The sequence below is a fragment of the Lepeophtheirus salmonis genome, chromosome 10 (assembly GCF_016086655.4).
Source record: "Lepeophtheirus salmonis chromosome 10, UVic_Lsal_1.4, whole genome shotgun sequence".
Lineage (NCBI taxonomy): Eukaryota > Metazoa > Arthropoda > Copepoda > Siphonostomatoida > Caligidae > Lepeophtheirus > Lepeophtheirus salmonis.
Genome location: NC_052140.2, coordinates 4,377,646 through 4,405,320, shown reverse-complemented (window position 1 = coordinate 4,405,320; position 27,675 = coordinate 4,377,646). Strand labels below are relative to the sequence as shown.

Below are 27,675 nucleotides of genomic sequence, written 5' to 3'. Positions count from 1 at the left end.
TACTAATTTAATTAATGAGTTTCGATGTAACTGATACTACAATTTGAATACCTGGTGCCTAATTTCTTGGAATTGCTCTTAATTTAGAAAAAATATTGTTACATATCATTTTAGATAAAGATCATTCTAGATTATGTATTAATACTAATTTAGATACAACCATTAATTAATGCTCAAGGTGATAATTAATTATTATTATAATGATGGATATACGTTGTATGAAAATGAATATCAAAAGAATAGCTTTTCAAGAAGTAAATATTTGTTGTAAATTAGTGAGCCCTCGAGACAAGACCGGTTTTAGATGGCAATTTACTCAATAAATCTATTTTCTATATTTTAATATGTTGTATTAGGAACTTATACAAATGACAGGTTTATAGCATAATATATGTTTAATTAATTATAATATTGGTGATTCTAATTGCCAGGCTTATAATAATGGTTCAAAAGTAATATTATTTCATCATTTACAAGGACGTATCAAATTCAAATTATTTTATTAAGGCTTTAAACAACTCAAGCACAGTACATAAAATAAGAATACAAAACTTTTTTTAGAACCACTAAATTTTTGAATTGATTACCTTGCAGTTGGTTTTATTTCGATTTTAAAACAAACTTGCCCTCCCGAGCCTAGAAATCTGGTCTGATCATAATGACACCTAGCCCTTGCTACGTGGCATTGAATTCGCAACAACTTTTATTTTATGTTTAAAGTATGGATTTGTCTTTCTTTTTGAAATTTGAGACTTTCAAATTTAACTCAACTATTTTAATTATGCTAGGCCCTGCGGGACGCAGCCTTTTACTTGGCTTCACCAAGTTTAAGATATTACACCGATTACTAGAATATTTAAAAAAAAACCGTTCATATATGCAATCCATATGTACTCTTAAAATCTTCAAGATCATTATGATTTAATTTTAAAATATATCTTATGAACCATATACACCATATACAACGACAATTTTTAATATATTGTTAATTACTAAGAGACAAATTAAAAAGCGGATATATTTTTATTAATGCCTTAAATAACTCCAGAATTTATAAGAGCTTGTCGACAGACAACATTTGAAGTTCTTTCATAATATATTAGAATATTTAGGAATCTTCTTCATTCATCCATTATGAAAATATAGATTATTAGACTAACTGGCTGATCTTCAATTTCCTTTATAGTAATTTCCTTAATCCTAAAACTTATCTTTGAGTTACTCCTTTTCTTCATTCGTATATATGTTTTTAAGTTTTATAATCGTCTCTAGGGCCAAGAGGCTGGGAAGAAGAAGAGAAGAGATAAATATTTTTACCTGTTATTTTGGTCACATGTATAACTCTTGGTTTTCAAGATATTTGTATTTTTTAACAGGGCGTAGCTTTTCTTATTTATTAGATTTACGAATTGTTAGACATTATTCCGAGAAAAAAGAAAGAAACGTAATTTTGACACAAAATTTACACTGCTTTTTTTACTTTCAAAATTTTCTTTTGAAACACTATGGGGAAAAAATGTGTTAAACGTGGGAATTTTGCTAACTTGTTGTAGTGCAAAAAGTTAGCCAAGACATAAGGGCAACTTATTTTATAGTTAATAAATTTTCGATTTGATTACTACGAATTTGGATTTATTTAGATTTTAAAACAAACCTTCCCTCCAGAGCCCAGGAATCTAGTCTGATGATAATGGGACATAGCCATTACCGGGTAACTTTGGATTCCAAACAACGTTTACTTTATGACAAATGACTATCTGTCTCGGTTTTTAAATTTGGACGTTATAAGTTTAAGTGTAATTATTTTCATTAGAGAAGGGAAGGAGGAATAGAAAAAAGAAAAACCGGTAGATAAGTAATCCAGCCAAGAAGTGATGTTCGCGAGCGACTTCTGACAAGTCAATGTTATATACTAAATAGTCTATATTCATATTGTGTAATGTATTACTTATAGTTATTAGTATTCCCCTTCGATGGAGAGGGAGCCGAGGCCGATTAATAATTCGCTTCAGAGACGTAATCACAAAACCAAGAAGGGAGTTCTTGGTTCTTGTACTTCACAGCTTATATTATATCTTACACTTTGGAGATAAACCACTCATGTTTCTACCTATCATTATACCGTGAGGACGTTCTAATGAGCCAAACTGAGGGGCTCAGTCTTTCGTTAAAGTTTCTCTAGACTACTTCCTCTACCATCCTAAGGATCGGGGTAATTTTTATACAATGAAAAGAGGTCTCCAATTCTGTTAGGCAAAAATAAAAATAAATCTCTCCTAAAGATCTTTCCAGGACTTGTTTGTAAAAATATAGGACGTCCCTAGTCTGTACCTCAACTATTTTTGACTTGTGTGTGTGAATGGGTTCTTCTAAATTACTTTTAGACTTGCATGGTCCATACCATCGCTAATACCAAGCCGTTCGAAACTTCTCCTTGCGATTAATGAAGGGTCCTTCTCTTCACGACCAATACTAACACTCGAAGCTTGCATTATCCTTTTGTTTGAAATGACTTCTAAGGTAATGAATGCAGGGATCGAAGGACTAAGATAATTACTTTTGAAATATCGTCCAGAGAACATCCTCCGTGTTCTATGGGATAGAAAGAAGCTATTCAACGCGGGATTCCCGTCTGATATATAATGGTCTGCAGAAGTAATCCTTGCTAAGGAACTCACTCCCAACTAATCAGTCAAGGATTATAATTAAGTGGTTTGTTTGAACCTAGTCAAAGGAGAAAATTCTCAATGGTTTCAGATGGACACATACAGATCTATTCAGCAAATTGAAATCTAATCCGTTGTAAAACTTTTGTTATCATTTTAATTGCCCCAAAATAATCAGAACTTCTGAGTCGTTTTAACCACGAGAGATTCAGCACCTTCCGCATACCTTTTATGTGCGTAGAACCACTGCAGCTAAAAACTTCAATCCATATAAGTGATAAATACTTAACAAATTATTACTCGCTAAGACCATCACTTGTCTTAAGATAGTCGTCACAGTTGGTTAAGATCGAAGTCTTCTCGATGTCGATGGAGAGATCCGATTTTTTTAGAAAATCCTGAATGACTTCAACGGTGGGAGATGGAATATGCCAGTTTTTCTTGCGTTCCCGTTAGAAATAAGGTAAAATTGTCTGCGTATAATAAGTAATTCATTGACTTTTCATTTATTTTCAGACCTTCAAAGCTGGAGTTGTAGTTGATAATCTCGTTCAATCCATTCATCGTGATTAAAAATAAGGATGGTGATAGCAAATCTCCTTGCTGTGCTCCACGCTGAATACAAAACTTAGCAGTAATACCGGGAATGTCGACGGTATATAATGAGTTTTCTTATGATGGCCGAGACCATGTTAACAATCCCATTTTGCAATACTTACCTATATAGTTGATCGATAATGAACTTGTGTGAGAGAGTATCTAATGCCTTTTTCGAAGTCCACAAAAATTGTAACGTACTTGGATGATTCATATAAGTATATAACATCTAGTATAGAGGGAGTTATATCCTCTAGAAGGTGTGACGCCATAAATCCTTTTTGATCCGTCGATATAATGTACATATGGGAGAATCCTGGAAAATCTTCGATTCAATATTCCGGTGAGTATTTTATGCGAGGTATTCAAGAGGGAAGTGGGTCTCTAATTTTTAATGTCATAATTTGACTTGTTCTTCATTAGGACTAACGTTAAGGATACAATGTTCATGAAGTCTGGAACAAAACTCTTGAATATTTCATTAAATACTTCTTCGAGGATTGGAGACAGTAAATTGTTAACCATTAAATGGTCCAGGGCTTTTAAATTTTCTGTCATTATCTTGAATGAACTTCATAATTTTTTTTTAGTAATGGGCGAGTCTATATCTAAAAATATATCACGATTTCAATCATTTTGATCATTTTTTCAAGTTTCTTGATTGTTGATTTTTTTAACACTTTATAATTCTTTATCTAATTTTCTATAGCATTTTTTTTTTACAGAAATGATATTTCTCAATAATGAAAATGATCAACAGTTCTCCCCCACGGAAATTTCCTATTTTTATATCCTGATCTATGATATTTTTTTTTTACAAACTCATGAAAGGTCCGGTTGTTCAGTGTCAAACAGTTGTATACTAATTTTTTTTAAAGATTAAAGATATGGAAAAACCAATACTAAATTGAATCTAAAATGTATTTTATTATAAGTGTTTGAGATATACTATGAAAGATACAAAGTTACATTAAAGGCAAATCATTCTCGTTTTATCTATATTGGCCCGATGAAGGAGTTATTAATTTTACTATTATAAAAATATTAAGCTTGTCTTATAAATTTAGAAGGACGAGGACTCCATTACCAAGTTATATTTTAAACCAAAATACGTGACAGATCTTCTTCTTGGCAATCAAAATATGGCCCCTTTATCAATAGTTTTCAAAATTAAAATTGAATTTTTGTTATTAAGCGGCTAAGATTTAGGAAAATGTCTACAACTAAATTTACATTATTGAAGGAAAATTATAAATAAATTATATACATACATAATTAGGATTCGTGTTTCTTCGTTTCAGTCCAGTCTTAGGGCTGACAGTCCTTCATTTTTTCTTAATAAATATAATACGAACACATTAAATTATAAAATAATTATCTAATTTATTCTACATATTAAATATAACAGAAGAAAAAAGAAGAAATAAACACATCTTAGATGACAGCACGAGATATATATTTTACCTATTTTAAAGCCAGACAAGTGGACCTTAATTAGACCGGTGTTCTAGATCAGAACCAACATAACCCTATTTATTATTTTGTGAATTAAGTAACGGGTTAATTGAGCTTTGTCATGTTATGGCAATCTTCTCTTGGGCAAGAGCATTTTGAGATACAAGAAATATCATGGTACAAATTGAACTTATATTTCCGAGCAGGTAGGGTTCACCGTAGGGTTTCATTTCTATTATAAATAACTGTCAACTTTTTTGTGACGTCATTATAATCAATAAATGAAAAAAACCCAAATAACATGAATCCAATTAAATCACAACTACAGAAATTAAACAGATTTAAAATAAAAAATAGGTCCCTGAGAGAGTTTGGTTTTATTTTTTACTCACAAATAATTTTGAACTTCTAATCTCATTTTAGATACAATCATGAAACTTTTGAGAAATTTATTCAATCTTTTAGTAAGAGATACTTTACTCTGGGTTATGCCCTGAAAAACAACATTCAATGAATAATGAGCCATAATATCTTAGGTTTATATCAAGGCTGTCTGCAAGGACTTTCGTAAGAGATTAGTGTTTATTTGTGAAGCCAATGCGGTCTATATTGGTTGATAAATATTCCTTTTTGCCTTTAAGGCTATGTACAAAGTACATAAATAGTACGTTCAGAAATTTTGTGTTGAGCAGGATTCTAGGAAGCCTATCTTTAAATTACAGGATTCCGGGAAACATCGTGGTCTTATTTTTAAATAATCAATACTATGTATACAATTTAAGTATTCTATTAATATTTTAAGAATAAATAGTTAATATTTTGCTGTCTATTTTCATTTTTTTCACTTTTATTATTATCACTAATTATACGCAGGTTGGTTTTAGAGCCCAAAGATCCCAGTTTTTTTTTTTAAATTCTATAACTTTATCTGACTCGCAACAATATTAATATTAAATGATGAAGCTAATTTTGATAGAATTGGAGGTTGTATAACTGTAAAATACATAACCTGACCCAAGTAGTTTAAGCGTATATATACTATGAAATAACTAAATACGGGATTTCTAGTAGTTCTAAAACACTTAGAAATCCTGGGAAAACGGGATTTCAGAGAAAAAATACTTTTACACCTAGTTTTGGAATTCTAAACAGGAGCTATAATAAAGTAAATACATAATGTGTATAAAATATGTCCTAGAAACTGGAAACATACTTTTTAGTTGGCAATCTGAACAGGCTTTTTTAATCTCCGAAGCTACCATTATTATTTAAATCTTGAGAAGGGAACATCAAAGTATAATGTGATAACTAGTGCGTGTGCTCATTAAGACGGAGAGTAAAAAATGAGACTTAGTTCAGAAACTGTAAGTGTAAGTCCTTGCTGGACTTGAGCTCTTAAAGCTGTTTACAGATGATTTAATAACTGACCACGGTAATTTTTTGTTTCTTCTTTATTAACATACCGACGTTTCATATTATTTGAATTATGAAGCTTAATACAGTTCTTAGATTATTAAATTCCTGCATGGTAATTGAATATGGCTGATTAGTGCTGTGTCACAATGAAATCAGGTGCCCGTTAGACCATGTTTGACTATATATTTCATTGAAGCTGCACAAAATGTTCATTAGATCTATACACACTATGACCATATATAGCTTGCTACATAAGGAGTGGGATTTTTGTTTGATTCCTTCCTCTCGCGACTCCTTGCAGCTAATCTAATAAAACGTCATAACAGCTATCCTGCTCTTCTTCAAATTGTCAGGATTACCACATTAATCCTGCTTTTTTTTTACATACCAATAAGTATGTAAAAATTCGTACAAATTTCGGCCAAGTTGGAGGTGGAAGGCAAAAAATGGTAAAAACTTTGTATATGCTACCTAATAAAAAAAAAGTATATAAAAGTTTTCAATTTATATACTTTCCATGATTTGTTATTCTTGAGGAATTTTGTGTACCCAATTTGATTTTATTATTTCACCCGAAATAATTTTGCAAATTTTTTTCGTATCTTGAGGGTTAATTTCGTAACAAATTTACAAAGTTACTCTCAATAAACAAATAAATTTATGGGTAAAATGTATATCTTAACTAATTAATTATTATATACAAAAAGTAAATATAGGTTATAATAGTATTCCGTGTGTAAAATAAACATTGAACATATTTGCTTATCAACAAAATTGATTAAATGCTAATATTTAGGTTACTTAATTACATGAGTTTGAGCTATTTTTACTCTGAATTCATTATCACAACAATAAAATTAAATTCCATCATATTACCTGGATTTTGTATATCAAAATAAAGTTATTCAAGTTTTTCTAACAAAGAAAAATAAATATTTAATATCCAACGAAATCTGTTAAAATTCAAGTTGGATATTTTGTGACGTCATGATTCTTCTTTATTTATGTTCATCAGTGACTTATTTGTTTACTTATCCCTTATTTATAAATAACGTGATGAGTTATAATTGAGAAATAAATTTTGTGTCAAAAGCAAATTAATAATGAAAACAAGGCTGATATTTTCAATATATGTAGACATAGTAGACTAGTCCGTTTCTAAGTTAAATTTACATTTTGGCAAAAGAAGATCAGTGACAATTATTAACATCTCTGAAAAAGTTTTAAGCTCAATGGTCTTGAATTTTTGAAAGTTGTTAAAAAAATTGTCTTCTTTTTTATTATCTTCCAAACAAATCAATATAATATTTAGTATAGGTATTAAATAGATTTTTTTACATGAATGAATTATTTTTCCTTTTTTTTTTGTTCGTTTTTTCTTAAGTTACTATCTTCGGTTAAAAAAAGAATATTAATAAAAGGGAAAATATTGAGCCTATTATTCGTAGCACACCTTATCTATATTGATTTCTTTTAATTAAATATCAATATTGCCGAATAGTTATGATAAAAAATATATAATATTATCAGACGTACTTTCATTTTTCATTAAGCTTTGCGTTAGTTTATTTAAAAACTGATAACAGTATCTCAAGAAATAAATAGATAATAGTGATGAGAAAAATACATTGGAAGCTATTGAGAATGATTATATAGTAACAAAGGGGGGGGGGAGCATACAAAGTATTTTGGCTGGATTGGTAGGCAAAGTGAAGATATTAGATTGAAATACAGCCTTCGTACTAGCACCAACTGTTAAAGGTCCTGGCAAAAATGTTCCGGACATCAAAATCATTAGATTGTCAATACGGAATTCATACTTACTAGGGGGAAAAAAATAAAAATAACTTTAAAGAAAAATTTGGTCTTAAGACGGAGAGTAAAAAATGAGAGTTAGTTCAGGAACTATAAGTGTAAGTCCTTACTGGACTTGGAGTAGATTTGAGGATCAACATTGAAATGTTCCAGCCTAAATGACCTTGCTACATAAGAGCGGGATTTGTTTTGTTTCTTTCCTCTCACAACTGTTTACAGATGATTTAATAACTGACCACGGTAATTTTTTGTTTCTTCTTTATTAACATACCGACGTTTCATATTATTTGAATTATGGAGCTTAATACAGTTTTTAGATTATTAAATTCCTGCATGGTAATTGAATATGGCTGATTAGTGCTGTGACACACTGAAATCAGGTGCCCGTTTGACCATGTTTGACTATATATTTCATTGAAGCTGTACAAAATGTTCATTACATCTATACACAGTATGACCATATATAGCTTGCAGGGATTAAATAATTTCATGAAATAATGTTTATTTTGAGTAGGATCAAAGTAAATAAAATAAAAAAATTATCCTTAGTCAATGCAATAGCTTTGATAAGTTTTAGGTACTCAAATAAAGGCATAACTTTACCATTTTCACTCAACACTTATTTAGGTATTATTATTTGTTCAAAGCATCATAGGAAAAACCACATAGTCACGATTTTGAATTGAAGAATATTTATATTTTACGAGTACGAAGTAATATTAGTTTTGTGATTGCGTGTAAAAATATCTAATAAACATAAAATAAGATATTTTGTACCATTGTTTGCAAGTCTGTATCAGTCTACAGACCAATATACTGAGAAAATTAGGTTATTCACGTACTTTTCGTCCAAATACGTAAAATTGTATAGTAAATTTGTGCTAACCAACTGAAAAAAGGAAAAAAAATACAAGCGACATCAATATATAGAGGAACCCGCCAAACTAGCCAATTATAATGTGGAGGAGGCTGGCTAAACCCCTTCCTAATTGTCCATGGTATTATATTGGAGCTATTTTTTTTTACAGAAAATAGAACAAGAAATAATGTAATCTGGAGCCTACTAGAAAAACCGGGTCGTAATGATATCAGAATGAACAGAGAAAAGAACATCATAGAACCCAGAACCTCAATTTACGGATCGGTTACAACACTATTAACTACCTATATATCGCAGTACTAATCGTAGTTCTCATGGGTAAAGCTACTTTAAGACGATTCTTCGCTTTGCACTACCTAATTCCCCTCCCATCCTCGGTAGGTGTTATAGCTCACACAATCTTTCTTTACTCTACGGAGTCTTCAAACCCTTTAAGTGTCGCAAGTAACTATTATAAGATTCCTGACCGACCCCTACTACACCCTTAAAGATGCTTTTGGGTTCGGGTTTATTTTTTGCTTCATAGAGGACTAGTTTCCTACTCCCCTTGATTACTATCAGACCCTGAAACTTTATCCCAGCTAACCCTTAGTTTAACATGCTTTAGTTTATAGACACAAGTACATCCTAGTTGAGCTTTGACTACACACACTCGTTGTTAGAGATGAGTCCTCAACTCATATTTTATAGTATAGAGTTGTATGAGTTGACTTCAACATTTGCGAGGGCATTTTTAGATGCAATTTTTATACATGACTCTATTTTTTTCTGTTATTTCTTGCACGCTCGATTAATTGGTTATTTCTTATATCAAGTATCAACACTCGAAATGATTTATGGATAAAGAAAGGATGTAATGCAAAGAAGAAACTATGTATAGCGATCGGAAAAGGAAAAACGGTTGATGAGAGAGCTCTTTCTTCTTTTTTGTACATTATTATATGAGTCATGTGTGTTTAAAATCCCCCTCCATAACAACGTTTGTCAAAGTGGGCGATTGGGGGCAGTAGAGCAAAAGAGCGATGCTAATATATTATTACATAAAACAAATAAATTGAAATACAAAATTTTAACAAATGTGATTACAGGGTAGCAGCAAAGAATATGTTGAATATTATCCGGTTGATAGTATAGAAGTACGCTATATTGAGATCATATACATGTATTCATTATTGGTGCCTTTGTGGACTTCGTGATGATCTAAAAAACATCAAGGATGACATTGATTATTGTAAGATATATTCAAAAAATTCAATGAAATGAATTTGCAGTTGCAAGGAAATTAAACCAGTCATTTCTAAGTTATATCTGTTATCTCCACCTCCCTATCTAAGTGTAAGTTATTTAAACGAAATTTAGCACTCCGCGAACTTTACCAATTTCCAAACTGCTATGAATTAGAAAAAGAAAATAATATATCAGATTATCAACTTCAAGTGTATTGTAATCTCCTGAGCGATATCAAGATTTTTATAGCTAATAGTACCAAACTGGGTTGTCAATCCATTCTTAGAAGTCAGCAGTGAGGAAACAAGAAATGTAGAGGAAGAATTATTTTTAATCATGAATGATGGGTACGTTGTATAAGTTTGCCCGCACGTCATACTTTCTCATTCTACCTTGAAATTTGAGAAAATGACAATAGATAGTTGAAATTCAGTTATTGCAACCTTTTATTAATAAGAAAATAATTTTGCAAAGCAAAGAATATACTATTGGATTAGAAGGAGAGGGAGATATTCGTACAGTTGGAACTTTGGGGGATCATGAAAGTAAATAGAAGGTCATATCATGTGGAGGAGGTTATCCGTGGACTGAGGACTGAGCCCGCAGAAGATCACACTTAATTAATTAAAGAACTAGAACTTTTTCATGTATTTACCATGAGCCATCACAGTACAATTATAGAATGAGTGTAATTGGTATCATGAAGAGGAACTTCTATGTCATCAAATCCAATAACTCCTGTTACAGAAAATTAATAGAAATATATAGTAGAATCTCTAATGATGCTCTAATCCTAAATCAAAACTTATACGAGTAGTTATGATCGATTGAGTCGATATCGCTATCCTCCTACTTGAAACATTCTTCGTTTCAAAGTTATTTCATTATTATTATAAGACCACAATAATTGATTTTAGACTATCTAGTGTCGCTGTCACTGATTTAGAGAAAGTATGACGTGCGGCATACATTTAGCTAAGTCCAAAGCTCAAGATATCACATCAAGATTTTTGGCTACAAAAAAAAAAGAAGTATCTGACCTCTATTCAGTATTATAAGAGTACATTTTATTGCTTTTCCATCATCATATTTGGTAGAATGGCCAAATTCAACCATCTCATTATTTTCATTTTGGAAGGAAACTTATATGTTTATGGGGGGGAGGGGTGCTAGAAGTTTATATTGAAGCCAAGGGGGGCGCCAGCCTGAAAAAGTTTGGGAAACCCTGCTCTACAAGAAGAATTACTTGATGTTTGGTGGCCTACGTGATCATTTGATTTGTTAGATTGGAGAAATTTAAATTAGAAACTCTTCTTGATTAAGATTTTGTTCTGGCTATCATATATTGGCAATAAACACTTCAATAACTTTAAGGTAATGGAACAACGTATCTTACTGGACAACGTGTTGGAACGAAATTATTCTTTTGGACTAAATGTGCGTAGATTCGATACTCGGACGTTCCTAGAGAAGGAAATATTATGAATCTATATGGACTTCAAAGACAATTATTTAGGTCTTATGTCAGATGGAGTAACTCTAGTATAGTGTTTACTTTAACTTAATCAGTCCAACTCTATCCGACCAATTGAAGGAACATTAAAAAGTTGATTTATTTTTTAAGACTAAATAATTATCTTTTTACTTGCTTACATATTAGGAACAATGATGTTATAAAACAATCTATACCATAAATTAATGGAAATTTAAAATCGATACTTCAGAGTTTCAGTAAAAGATTTTTTACAGCAATAATTATTTTAACAATCCTTATTCAAATATTTAACATATTCTGTTGCTTACAAAGATTATCATTTAAACCTTCGTTAGTGAATTGGGATTTTCTGCACCACAAATTTAGACACATTGATTCAAAGAACTTTTATCGCGATTAAAAGCTGCGTCTAGTCAATCGAATAAATTTGATTGACTACAATCAATTATCTTTTTTATAGACTCTAAACTATGTTAGTCTTTATTGATTAGGTCCAGTCCAATACATTCTTAAGATTCATAGTAATTGGAACCGATCCGTCTTAAGGATCGGTTCTTTATCAGTTCTTTGGACTGGCAGTAGTAACTTAAAAAAAAAAATAATTGAATGACGTCATCAAGAACCGAATTTTATAAGTTTTAGGACTGATATGAATGACTAGATGTTGTCTAATCTTTAGTTCTAAGTAAAAACCAACACAACAATACTCTAAAATATATTTAACACTCTTATGTATCTCAACTAATCAAATATTGTGATGTATGTATGTAATAGATTGTGGAAAAAGTAATTTCGTATTTCCCGTATTTTTTAACTAAGTATATCTCCTTCTTTATTAGTCACATCCGATTATGTATTGTCAAGGTGTGAGTGTATACAACAAATATTTTTTTTGATAGTATTGTGCATGGCTGGTTTAGTTTTGGATTGTTGTACGTCATGTATAGAGGTCTCTAAGGAAAAAGTTAGCCATATTTTACATTTTTACTAGCTGAAAGGGGAAAACGCCTCGAAAGCGATCAAAAAATTTACTAACCCTCTTTCAGTTCGTGTTGGACAACATTAGTACGAGGAATTTTTTTTGGTTCAAATCTGCCCTCTATCGAGAGCTAATCGACTGTTTGAAGCTGGCGATCGAACAGAAGCGGTCAGCATTGGTGAATAGGAGACAATAATACATCATCAAGACATGCCAGGCTGCACACATCTTTGTGATCGCCTGAATCTGGGAGCTCGGATGGGAAGTTCTTATGTTCCATCCTACATTCCTAACCTGCCACCAAGTGACTAAAACCTGTTCCTGTCTATGGCCAACAATCTTGGGTGTACAAATTTGGCCTCAATAGAGGCCTATTAAAATTGGTTATCCAAGTTTTTTGCCAGTATGTACAAGGAATTCAACGAGAGGGCATTATGAATTTGGATTCTACTTGGCAACAAGTTACCAAACAAAATGAGGCATATTTAACTTAAATCGGATCATTGTAAGACTTTTTATAAATCATAGAAATAATGCGAGAAATACGAAATTACTTTTTTCCTAATCTATTATGACGAAAAAAATTAAAGACAAGATTTTTGTATTATTTAATTTTTGTTCAAGATTGTTTTTGTGTTAACTCAACACAATAGATTGTGTTAAAAATCTATAATCTACATCATAAATCAGCATGTTTTAATTTTGGGAATAAAAATCCATCTTTAATACAAATTTATATATTGGCTTAAGAAACTGCATTCCTTTGTTTATTTTAGTAAGGATCAACAGTGAAGCTTGTGTTTTCTAAGATCTGACCATTATATTATTTTTCATTTCTATATAACATAAGAAAGCATAAATAATCGTTACTGTCCTTTTAATTCTTTTGATATTAATATATATTACATAAATATAGTAGTTCAATGTATATCAACATACAACCTATTTAAGATAAATCCTCACAAAATTTAAAGCCTTCCAGATAAAAATAATTAGAACACTGTAATTTTACTACCAATTACTTATTACATTTATTCACGAATTTGCTCATAATAGTGCACTTCATCTGTTTTAACAGCAACCTCTACAATTTGTAAGCCTGGGCGAACTCCACAGAAACCAAATCGGTCATTCCCTCCACTATTGTAGACTTCCAAGACTTTATATTGCCATGATAAACCTTAATCCTTCCTCAGCAATAAAATTAACAAATTTTTATTTCCGGTGAGTTTAGAGGCCAGAAATTGGATGGTCAAAAATCAATTTCCCTTGATTCATTCCACCATAACAATGGCGCTGTAGAGACGCACACTATGCAGGACTATGCAGTGCACAGTACAGTTGTAAATTATAAAACCTCACCTTGGCAATGTTATCTTTCCAGGGCTTCAAAATGGACCCTACGATGTAAAGATAGACCTCCTTTGTGTTAAAACTACCCAACCTCTACAAATACAGGTTGATAAGGATCTGAAAGGGTTTAGCCCTTAAAATACCAGACAATTTACTGAACGTATAATACCATATATATACATATAGGTACTCTAAGCCATTTTTTTTATGCCTTCATTGCAAAATATGGGTTTTACTACAAGGTGTTTTCCTCAGCCTTCCATAATAAAGTACTGTCAAATAAGGATATAATAAAAATACGCTGATACTTTGCATTGAAGAAACAAAAATTAAAAATTCGCAAACATCAACTGTTTGCTCTCTTTTTCAGTATTAACTTCATAGGAGCTCATGAGAATGAAGAATTCTCCCTTTTTTGTAAATAAAAAAGTAAACTGCGCCAAAAACTTTTATTTTGTATTGGTATTTTTAAATTAATATATTGATTTTCAATTAATATACCTATATGATGAGTACCCTGAAAAAACAGTTTCACTTTAAGATAACCTACAAATCCTCGATGATCTGCGAAAAACAAAATCTAATTAAACACTGGTTTTCTCGAAATTTGGTGTTTCAAAATTACTTATTTACATAAGTATCTAAAAATCAGTTTCCTTTATTGGGTCATTCCACCTCAGTAACCCTACCCTCTCTGATTTTAATAAAACTCGGCACAATTGATTCTGGTAGATAGAAACTAACTCCTGTGACATTTTATCCCATTTGTATTAACAGTTTAGGAGATATGATCTTTTGAATTTTTCGTCAAATTTGACCTGAATCCCAAATTCAAAAATCCCATATCTCCGCAGCTACTTGGCCAATCTCGATTTATGCACTATCATCGAAAAGTTAATAAGTCCAAAAAACCAATTCCGGAATCACTTTCAGACTTGGAATATAAAACGGGGTAATGACCTTCGAAACTATAATTTGACCTTGAATACCTCTTGACCTTGGCCTGACCTTGCCATGAAAAAGTTTGTTCATATTGTTTACTATAACATATCAAAAATATGGGAAAGCATTTAGCTGACGACATAAAGTGCAATGTAACCGAATTTTACAAAAATAATGATTACAGTCTCATCATGCGTGGCAAAAAAAAGATGTTGTGAGTGTAAAAACTAAGGATGAACATAAAGAGAAAGACCAAATACGCCTTGTTTTGGATATTCTACTTTTGCTTCTCTCCTTCCAAAAGGGTGTGTTTTAGCTGGAGCATCTGGAACCCATTTAGGATGTGTTTGCAAATACCACCAGAATCCTAAGCTTATGCCATTTTTATGTTTGAAATCGTGGCAAAACCCGTCTGCTCTACTGAATTGGAAAAATTTATGATGGACCAGTATAAGGACTTTCCCGGTAAAACTGGACTAGTAAATTATATATATGAATGTGATGATTTAAAAAAAATAGATGAAATCAAGTATTTATAGTGGATTAGCACTGATCGCACATATCTTCTAAGTATCACTGAATCAAAATTATTTTGGTACATTATTTGGTAGAGGATGAGATAAAAAGTTTATCATTGGGAAAACAAGCAAGCCATCATCCCTCTTTTCTAGCGTATCATCGTCGGGAGGATGGAGCATCAGAACAAGAAAATATTTTCATGTGAGTGATTGTAGAGAATATTCTGCACTTCGGTTCATTGCTTTCCTTCAATATCTTATTCCACACTTGAAAACAGTTTTTCCAGAGATGAAGAAAGTTCACTATTTTACCGATGGATGTGCGGGACAATATAAAAAGAAGTACAATTTTTCAAACCTGTGCTTTTATTTGTAGGACTTTGGCATCAAAGCAGAGTTGAACTAAGCAGAGTCGGTACGCTAAAATTTCATAGACATGTTCCGATATCAAAATCAAGTTTGAAAGCATTCAAACTGAGCAAACAAGAAGAAGAACCAAAAATTGTGAGTTGTGCTTTTTTTGTTGGCGAAACGGATGAGTTAGAGGATGGATTGGAAATTGAGTTCGAACTTTGTTAAGAAAACTATGGTTGTGCTATATACGACAAAAATCGTGGATTTGACTTGTAGAGGATATTTTTAACGAGTTTGGTGACAATTTCATCCATTTTATGCATCCACGCGTCCCCAGTCAATGTTTCAATTGGCTAGTGGATGTAAACATGTGCTGGATTAGAGAATTGGGCATTATCGTTGTTATAAACCCTCCATCCGTTGATGCTGGTGCAAGAATTCGCTACCAAATCAGTAACAGCAATAGTGATAGAATAACAAATCTATGTATGAAGTAGAAATCCTGATGAGATTGTTACAGATACGTGTTAATACTTAGCTCATCCCTAAGTATTTTATTTTTATTTTCTATTTCTATTTATACATGTTATCACTATTGATTGTTAAATAAGTTATTAAACTTGAACTTCAACGCTAAATAACGCAAGAACAAGGAATAATATCCCTCCAGTTTTTTGATATGTTATAGTAAACAGTATGAACAAACCTTTTCATACAAGACCAGGCCAAGGTCACGAGGTATTCAAGGTCATATTATAGCTTCGAAGGTCATTACCCCGTTTTATATACCAAATCTAAAAATGATAGCGGAATTGTTTTTCTGGGCTTATTAACTTTTCAATGATAGTTCATACATCGATATTGGTCAAGAGGTTGCGGATTTTAAGATTTGGGGTCCAGGTCAAATTTGTCGAAAAAGTCAAAACTTCAAAAGATTATATCTCCTAAACTATTGATCCAAATTGAATAAAATTTAGCAAGAGCCAGTTTCTATTCACAGGCATCAATTGTGCCAAGTTTCATAAAAATTGGAGAGGGTTGGGTTACAAATTATGTTTTTTTTTTTTTTTGGGGGGTAATTTAAGATGAAATGGCCCTGTTCTGATTTGGGTGTATATGGATTAACCAATTCATATCAGAAAGAACCAAGAAATTCTATTATATTACAATATGTATATATAGTTAAATGTTGGTGGTGAATTAAAAATTGGAAAAGCAACATTGTAGTTAGTTTTTGGGACATATTTGGAAAAAAGTTTGAATTTGTTAACTCTTTGTAGATAAGAGTATAAACTTTTAATATGTCCAGTATTGGTATATATTATTTTTTAGATGCTAGTAAGTATATAAAATATATATTACTAGCTAAGAATTGTCCGGCGTTGCTCGGGCTAAGGAAGGAGGGGGGAATCACATTGAAAATGGTCAAATTAATTAAGAAAATTAAAAAAAAATATTCAGAAAATACATCTATATACTTATAATTATAATATGAATGGAATGTTTCGTTGTTGTCGAAAAAGAGGCTGATGACTATAATTCTATTTTTCTTGGATTCTTCAGACTATATCAATCCGGTTAAGTGAGGTAATTTACAACGTCTCATCATAGCAACAATAGAATAATGTTGTTGAAAAAATAACCCTCGATAACTGGTTCATTTTTGCCAATATTGCAAAAATTATGTTACAAATATTCCGAAAGTTGAAAATATTTCACTGAACAGTTAGAGTTTCAAATTTTATGTCCAAAACGTATCGTTTTGTGGGATTTTTGTTAAAAATATGGAAAATTGGCGTTTGGTGAAAAAATGGGGGGAAAAGTGAAAAAAAAAAGAAAAAATTTAAAAAATGTTCAGAAAATGACAGATATTTCAGTTAAACATTAATTTTTTGGGAAATTTATATGCAAACCAATCGCCAGACAAATTTCTACAAACTATATTCTATTTACTAATACCATATTCCATTGAAAGTTCCTTTTTTTGTACCTGAAATAAACGAAATTGCAATTTTCACTGATTTCTTTTTTTGCCCATAACTTTTTTGATTTTGAATAAATTTAGAAAACGTAGTTATTCCTATAGTTGTTGTTTGAAAATCTTTTTGATAAATAACTCAAACTCCTATCTCGTCTCCATGAAATGCAAAAAAACGGTTTTTGTGTTTTGGGCATAGCATAAGCCCCCCTTATATGACCCCCCCAATCGGCACCCCCGTCTTAGCATCCCCGAACTCAAAAGAAGGACTCCATTAAAAATTTCAGCCCCCTAGTTTCAACGGTGTGGGAACGTATTAAGGCCATCTCCACACACACAATCTCTCTTTTATTTATATAGATTAGACTGAGAAAATAAAAATGACGTTTTTTATTTCTTATCTATATTTACAAACAAACTCAAAAAATTATGGTTGGCTGGGACCTTTTACGGGAAGTAGGGCAAACAGTCAAATTTAAGAAATAAATTAAATGAGCTCACTCGGTTATTTTATCTGTTATTTTATTTGAATATAATATATTTTCAAAATAATTTATGTATGTAATATTAATATATTTGTTTGTCAATTTTAAATCTAATTTGAATATTTTCATACGTATTATATAAAGGATCATTATGCCATGTTTCTACCAATATACATATGTAAATGTATACATTTTTTAAAGGCATAGAGATGAATATTTCTATCAATATGAAAATAACATTGTATGAATGAAGAAACATATATTCACCCCTTTCTCTAATTGAATTTTGTTATCATATTCCTATCCTACTGATTTCATTTTTTCAATGATAGAAACGTGAATGAAAAAAATCAACGTTATCAAAGGTGGTACTTAGTGGCTACCGAGCACTTATGTGTATAGATGGGATTTGTGTAAGAGTACGAGGAGAAAGTGTTACTGAATTAAGACTTTTATTAATATCAGCTGTTTGTTTTATGGTTTTGCAGGAAAAAAAAAAAACTACTACGATAAAGAGGAGAAACTTCAAGATTTAAAATAGTTCAGGATAAATATAATATATATTTATTTTTGTATGCATTTGAAAAAAAATTTACAAAAAAGATTTAAGATAATTTTTCTGTTTAAGGGAGATTTAACACAAAGAATAAAGAACACACACTCCACCGTTTATCCTTTTCTAACCGCTATACTGAGTTTTTTCTTTACAAACATCCCGTCTACACTTATATGTACTCTGGGTCATAAACAAGGCTACGAGTGAATTTTTCAACAAAACCCCAGACATTTAAAACCTCAGATTTAAAAAAATAAAATATATAAGTTTCAATAATAATGATATAGCTGGTTAGAAGACTGTTAACCGTGCTCTTTTATCCGCCAGAAAGTTCAACTCCCTCTTTTCATCCCAAGATAAATTCATTCCGAATATGATATACTCAATAGAGACAATAAAATGAGTACTATGTATAATTTGTATAATGTATAATAATGTATAAAAAGTATAGATAATTTCAGACAATCGTCACAAGGAATGATAATTAAATTAGTAATCTATCTAAATTCAATTTAGACCAATAAAAAAATCTTAAAACTATATAGCAAATTTGTTGCTATCGGGGGTTAAAGGTTAAATAATTTTTTTCCTTTGGCATAAGTTCTTGAGTAAATTAGGAACTTCTTTACTGGGAGAATGAGTATATTATTGAATGATTAAAACTTTGTATTTAAAAGTAAAATAAGATAGTATAGATTCATAGTTGATTTTTTTCATTAAGTATTTTTGTTAATTTTGGAGAAGAATATAAAGGAGGATCCCACTAAGTCCATGAATCGTCTATCCAGCGAATCTTCAAAGTACACCATGGGATTATTTTTGTTCACAAGGTCACCACGCCAACTTCTGATGGAGGGAATGAAAGCCAGGAAGCTAGAGAGGTTCAAGAAAATCTTCACATGGGTAAAAGCAAGGGGTCAATTATCAAAAATTTATTGGAAAAGAAGATATTCACAGTTGATCAATTTCACAACCGCTGGAACGAGCGTTGGCTTGCAAAAACAAAATAAGAGCTTCAATGGGTTTAACATGCCAAATATCCAGGACCAAATAATGCTATGTGGTCTCTCATGGAAAGAAGATGCGTCTAATCTTTTTTAAGGCTGGACATAAAATCGGGCCGGATGCCTACTATAAGGTGCTTAGGTACACCATCTTGCCATGGCTGCAGACCAACTGTCCGGAGAGTAACTACGTATGGACTCAAGATAGCACCCCCTCTCACACGTCCGCTACGGGCAAAAGTTCTGCGCAGATAACATGGCTCGATTCTGGGCCAGAGAGATATGGGACCCTTTCTCACTAGATTTGAACACACTTGGCTTTTCTATATGAAAACGCATAGAGATTTATCATTGATAAATGCTCCTTATATTTTTCCATAAAATAACAAGGAAATTATCATATTTTTTGTATGTTTGTCACATGTATTCTCTTGTTAAATAAAATATATTCTTATTATTCTGATATCATTATTTTTTTCAAAAGAATAAAAGTTTTTAAACCAAATCATACTTATTTACATATATATAAGCTTAAATATATTTACATTAGTGACAAAAATTTCATTTTTATGTAAAAGTAAAGATATAGAGGCTTGTAAGCCTCTATATTTTACTATACTAATATACTATAATGTTTTTTTATAAAAAAAATATATTCAACAAAATTTAAACCAATGTTTCAACCATTTTTATGAATATTTAACAGTAGTTTAATTAACACCAAAGTTTTGAAATTTTGCATTTATAACTACATAGTTTGATTTTGATATCATCCATAGACTACAAATGGTAGTTTTATTGTAAAAATTAACCAATTTAACCAGCTAGAGTTTATATCAAAACCGTAAAATATTTTATTACAGGTCGTCAGTATTTAGTTGTCTAAAAGAACGATATAAGTGCGCTATTTTTTACTTAGAGTTAACTGAAAAGGATAATTTATATGACTATAACATTATTGACTTTTTTTGTGAAGAATAACTGTATAGCCAAATTTAAAAAAATGGAATGAAAAATTAGAAGGAGCTAATTTTAAAATAAAAATCACCTCTGATATCATTTGAGGCTTAGGGCAATGGCGATGTCAATACAAATATATATATTTACTAAAATAAGTGCTAATATTGGTTCAGATTTGATTATTTAATAATAAATCGAAACTAAGAAAAATAATTATTTTTTTGAGCATGTATTCATCAACCTTAGCATCGGAACAAAATCTATTAAGTAAGAGTCAATCAGTAACTTACAGTAATAAGAAAATATAGATTTGAATAATTAGTTTCCTTCTTAGATAATATATACCTAAAATATTGTTCTAACACTTTTGTTTCTTAAGTCAAAATATATATTTTTTTACTACTATTGGAATACAATTGAACATAAGCTCAGATAAAGTGTAACCTCTATTTTAATTTTGATAAGAACACTGCATAATACGAATGTATATAGGGCTGGGGATTTTAAATCCGCAAAATTTAAACAGAATGTATATTACAATTTATTTCCCAAAATTAACAGAGCAATTCACAAATCTTTTGCTCATACATGTAGGGATCTATAGTGAAGTCGATCCCTTAAACTTGCCAACTGTAGCTTCAACAACATCCTCCAAACTCTCCCTTAACCTATCACATGACTTGCCCACATTGGCAACTGCCTCGAGAATGGAAGCGTGCAAGGCGTCAGCAGTGTTATGTGCACGTTTATTATATTATCTTTACAAAACGCGCCACACATAGTAGTCCAAGGGGTTGAGATCTGTCGAGCCAGAAGGCCACATTTCCTCTCCCCAAAATAATAAAGGTCTTAAATTTTTTGGGTTTTCGTGAATAAATATGGTTCCAATTATGCAATTAGGACAAAATAAACCAATTTCAAATACTAAGGTGACACTTGATATGTTAACATTAATTTAGGCTCTCTAGCATAATAATATATTAAGTTATTTGCATAATTGTGCGTGTACACAACACGGAGGCAAACCATAATGGCCTCATGGCGTTTGTATTTGGAGAGAATCTCAACACTTTTGTATTTTTTGTTATCAAGTTTGTCAGTTGATATATTGAACTTGTTCTGGATTTAAATGCCCCACACTTTGAAATCACTCTTACCTTTCATCATTAGCAAACAAAGTCTACTTTTTTTTATCGTTACACTACATTACCTTTGCCTTTTAAGACAATTTACAAGATGTTATGCTCTATTCCACTTTTAGTTAGACTTATTTCAAGAGTGTATTTTTGAAAAACATAAACAAGATTATGGCAGTCCTGTTGTTTTTATAAGCCCTTGACAACCGAAAAATGTGAAAACGATATACAATATGCATATTTGGATAGTTTTTTGTGGGTAAAATACAATTACTCTTCTCAAAACCTTTAATATGTAACAAGATATAAAAAAAAAAAAAAAAAAATTATAATTCCAAATTAATTTATTTTATTTAAAAAAAATGTCAGAAGTGAAATTAATGTAAACAAATAAAGGAAAAAGTAATCTATAATATTTAGTTAAAAAAGAATTAAACATCAGCCTAAAAAGACAAAAAAAACCATTAAAAAACATGATTAAAAATTGTGTGTTATAGAAAAAAAGTATAATAAAACGTATTAAAAAAATATTTGCAACACTTTAAAAATTTAAAACTCTTATTAAAAATAATAATTAAATGTATATATTTAGATACTGATAGAAACCTGTAGTGACTATATAAATATTATGTTGTTGAAGAATAAGAAGTTATTTCCTTAAGAATGAAGTAAAATTGAGGATTGATATCAGAGTAATTCCTGCCGATGTTTTTGCTAGATACAAAATAGTATTTTTGTGTATTTTCATCTTCTAATAGCCACTTGAACCCAATTTAAAGAATTTGTCATGACAGCTATACTTATTTTCTCCAAAACATTCTTCAAATTTTTTTCTCTAAGTTTACTATTACATTGGAGATAATATTTGTTTATTTGAGCAAATTTTATTCCAAGTGTTTCGTAAAAAACCAAAAATGTCATCAAGATAAAAAAGCAAAACTGTTATGAGCTAGCTAGGATACATCGGAATCATTAGCCCTGGCCTGCACTTGATTACAAAAATGACAAGAGTAGATTTTTCTTCAATAATGAAATATTTTCTTTAAAGAAATATCATTTAAAAAATGAGGGTTCATATGAATTTCTAATTAAAAAATCGAATTTTTTTAATAATAAAACAAAATTTAGAATCAATTTTTTCAAAGAAAGAAAGAAAAGAGACCCACTCACGCTAAAATTGGCCATGATCACAGCTCTGTGTGTCTAGTTTTGTACTGCAAGATTATAAATATATTGAATATCGAAATTGCTTTAATAAACAAAAATCATCTCCAACGCCTATATATAGAGCTGTAAATCATAAGACCTACTTGCATGTCAAAATAAAAGACAACAAATTTGAAGAATGTTTGGGAGAAGAGCAGTTTAGCCATCATGACTTTTTTTGAACTAGCTTCAAGCAGCTATTAGAAGAAGACAATAAGAACTAATCCTATTTTTTATATAGAAGGGGCATGGAAAAAAATACTCGTATGTCAATCATTAATTCTACTCTGAGTCCAACAAGGACTTATATCTTACCCTTATAATCAGGCCTAGATTGATATGTTAGCCCGCAAGGTCGTTGATAGTAACAAACTAGTCGGATTTGTGCACGGTAACCTGTATGTATCCCGTTTGGCTACTTAATGATGTACCTTAAATACTACATACCCACAAGGTTTTATAAGTTTTAATAATAAATATTACCTAGTGTCAACGTCTCATACGTCAAATAGACATTGAAAACAAATGTTACGCGTAAACTGTAAGTAAAATATATTTTTAAAAGACAAAAATCGCAATATTTGACATTTCTAAGCACGAAACGCTCTCTCAATTTTCAATTCAGAACCAACCGATTTATTTTACATATTTTATAAAGGGGTTTGTGTCTTTCTTTCTGATCAGACAAAACAGTATTTTATAATCTTCGAATCTAAGTCAATCAAATATCTCTGTTTATATATTTATTACAAGTATATAGGTATTTTATATAAATGTTTATATTTGGGCTAAGAAAAAAATTATTGACTAACCCTTTTGGTTAGTTGCTCATTTTAACGACCTAGTTTTGTTATACATATTGTATGTTGTTATTCAAGTATTCAACATGTTTTTCATCGTTATACAATCATGTTTTCATATTTTAGACAATGACAATATTAATTGTTAAGGGGCATTGGTTTATCAAACAGTCTATTGTACTCATATAACTCATCTTTTTTACAATTTTGCCCTTATGACTTATTTTACAATCTATGGATACTTACATAACTTGTGCACACTTATGTACCTAATTATACATATCAAACTACAAACCGAAACAAGTTCTACTTCAGGCGTATGATAACTCATATACTAATCTCATGACATAAATAAAGGTATACGAAATGTTGTCAGATATTGATGATCAAGATGAAATATTTTTATTCTTCCATTATTTCAATCAAATCCTTTATTCATATAAAGATATAATCATCTACCGATTGATATTTGCTAATGAAAATTATTGTTGATACCTAGGTATATTGCACATTTGTATTTCTTTCGATGACCAAATCTTGGTTTCTGAGATAAAATCATTAATAATTGTAATTGAACTCAACTACCATTTATGTATGTTAAGACGATACTATTTTATCTTCTCATATTCTTAGTTGGTAAAACGAAGGGTAATTATTAAGAGTGGGATTTTAATTAAATAAAGAGAAAGTTTAGTTATCTAGTAAATGTTTTAAGGAATTATATTGAGTTGATCTACATATTTTATGTGATATTACATATTTATATATATTATGTAATAAATCAAGTTAGCTTAGTTCTTTAAGATTTTAAAGAAATAATTCAATTATCATTTTATCATTTCATAACTATTTTTTTTTTTTTTTGAGTTGGCAAACTAAAGAGAAAATTTTCTTTTCCTGAGCTCTTGCCATTATTGTTTAATTCTTGAGGATTGAACTTCCTTTCCTACTGCATGTGATTGATGTATAGGAAACCGGATTGAACATTTGCGTTTGCATGTAAAAGACAGAGAGTAATCCTGAGAATTTGATGACTTATAACTTATAATTGTAATTCCTTGTTGACTTCACAGTAAAATTGCAGATCAACATCGGAGTAATTCTTGTATGTTTTTGTATTCATATTTGTATCCCCCTCGTTATAGCTTGTTGCAGTTGTTCTAATAAAGTGACAATAATAATAAGCTGCTTCTCTCCAAAACATTATTCCAATTGTGAGGGTATATGTTGTTGATTTTCGGTTTTTTTTTAACACCCCCAAAATGCTCCCTATGAGTATCACTATATATTGGCTTAGTTAGATAGATATAGAATATATATTCTGATCTTGAAAAGTTTAATACTGTAATAGTACTTTGTGTAATCGTAGATATGCTATAATCCAAAGGAAAAAAATTGAGCTAGATTTGACTTTATCCAAATAAGTACACTTTTAATTATTTGAATCATCATTGAAATTTCATTTACTGGGAGATTTATTCAGCTTAATAAATTTATGACAGTTTCGCTATTATTAATGCATAAAAAAATAATCGACACAATAAAAAAGAAGGAAAAATCAAACTATTTACCATTATTAAATTAATAGACTATGAGAGTTTGTTTCCAAAAGGGGAATTTCTATTTAAAACCACACACTTTTAAATCCTGAGTTCGTATAAGATATCAAATATATCTCTATTTCATACTAAAGTTTACAACAAAAAGACGCAAAACAGCATTTTTTATGCCATGTTACCTTTATATATTTATTTTTCAATGGACGACTAGCTTTTTTTGTTCACTTTCAACCTCAAACCTTTTTTGAGTTAATAATACGTAGAGTCAGCTGCTTTAAATAAAAAAGGGGCAATGTTTATAACTTATTCTTTGTATAAAGTATTCTTTGGTTAGTTGGATCAATAGTATTGTGATACGAACAAACCCCGTTATTTGGAACTCAAGTTTTGTGAAGTAAACAAAAAAGACACTAAAAACTCGACTCGTGTACCAAAAAAGTGAGTATTTATTCGTAATTCGTCAAAACTTATAATTCTATCTTTGTTCTTTTTCGACCACATTATAGAATATAAATCTTCCGTTCTATGAAATTTATAATTTTTTTTTCTTACAGACAACCCTACGTAGAAGTATAAATATTACTGTACAATGTGGATTCTTACGTTTGTTCACAGATTAACATTTTTTAACGTTTCTGTATATCTTTTATTCCGACTAAAAACGTTTTCCATATACACAAAGAATAAATCTCTATATTCCTTCCTGGTTGTTATATTTAATAGAATCTTATTAGTACTTATTAGAGGAGGGAAACTCAATTTTTAGATTACAAGTTGTCAATAATTCTTTAAACAATATTAGTTTTCGTCTGACAAGCTGGTTAAAGAGCAAAAGAAATGCTTAGGCGAGTAACCAGTTTTCAAGTGAGTAACGAGTATTCAGGCGAGTTACTAGTACAACTATTCCTCAATTGTTTCTTTGAGTTGTTTTAAACTCGAAAATTCTTGACCACCAAAGTTCAGCTCACAGCGTATTGCTAACTTTATCATGTTGGGTTTTTTTCTTTGCATTGTCACGTTGTTTAAATTTTTTTTTAAATGATTCACTTTAATTAAGAATGATAATTTTTATATTTTATAAGCATTAAATAAAAGTCGACCTTTATAGGCTTTGTTTACCACCGCTGGTGGAAAAATGAATTATTTATTACTACAATAATAATAAAAATTGTACTTTATGAAATGAAATTCTTGGTAGAACTCTTAATTAGTAATAAATACATTTCCAATCTAAATTTTATGTATAATTAGTGTTTTATATACATTCCAATATTGAGTTTATTCTTAACATTTTTTATTATTAAATAAGGAAGGCAGATACTTGAAACTTGCAGAAACACGGCCTTCTGTTCTGTTGGGATTGGGACAACCCTCCCCTGCTAGGGTGTTTCTGTTTTGGAATTTTTTGTCCTTTTTGGGACGTGGACTTATCTTAATCATTTTTTTGGTTCCTTAAGTAGGGATCTCTTGCGGCCTATGTTTCCCATAGCTATTTGCTCTGTGCCTCTGTGTATATTTTGTTCTAGTACAAATATTTACATGCATGTATGGAAATTTAAAAAGCTGAGACATATAGGTATATGTAAAATAAAATAAAAACAATGCACATTAAAGTAAAATATATCAAAAGGATAATCAGAAAGAATTTTTAGAATAGTTTAATATTGAAAAGAATAGTTTAATACGGCATTGGCTCCGACTTGTCCATCATGTTATTAAGAGTCAGATTCCATAAACTAATTACCACCCAGTATTTAATTAGAAGTTAAAGATATTGGGTTAGTAAATACATTAATTAAACTTAACCATTCACCCACTTTACCCGCGTTATGAATTAGGGAGTAGACTACTGGCTGAAAAAGAATATAATACTTAATGTTTTTAAACTAAATACTACTTATCTAGTTGAAGAAAAATAAAGACATGTGAGTTGGTGCCCTCCTATGACTGCTAGTGCAAATTCACACTGATTCGGTCATAAAGAGGCTAAATTAAAATAAAATCCTACGTTTGGGTATGGTAAGTTTGTGTTAAAATATGTATAGATAATTGGCTATCACCCCTAGCTATAAAATTTTATTTACGAAACTGTGCTAAAATTTACTACACTAGTGTGCTGAGTGAGAGCTAAAATGAATATCAAACCCACACCTGGGAATATATAAATTCACTTTAAAAACAGAACATATATAAAAAAAAAAATTAACATAAATATAATTTAATTTGAAATAGTAGTTACTTGTTTACTTAACTCCTTTCTTTACCCACTTGTAAATTGGGGGAAAAGGGAGGGG

The 27,675-nt window shown here is 30.5% G+C and overlaps 1 protein-coding gene and 1 long non-coding RNA gene across 2 annotated transcripts in view; one reads left to right on the top strand and one right to left on the bottom strand.

Annotated features, from left to right (window-relative positions):
- Positions 1 to 27,675, bottom strand: part of LOC121125564 (uncharacterized) — a 204,991-nt gene that overhangs the window by 151,332 nt on the left and 25,984 nt on the right. The gene's annotated exons all lie outside the window — the stretch shown is intronic.
- On the top strand, positions 1,856 to 4,634 carry LOC121125490 (uncharacterized). Its single transcript, XR_005866679.2, has 4 exons — positions 1,856 to 2,212; positions 2,283 to 3,129; positions 3,183 to 3,606; positions 3,687 to 4,634. It is a non-coding gene; the product is annotated as an uncharacterized lncRNA (long non-coding RNA).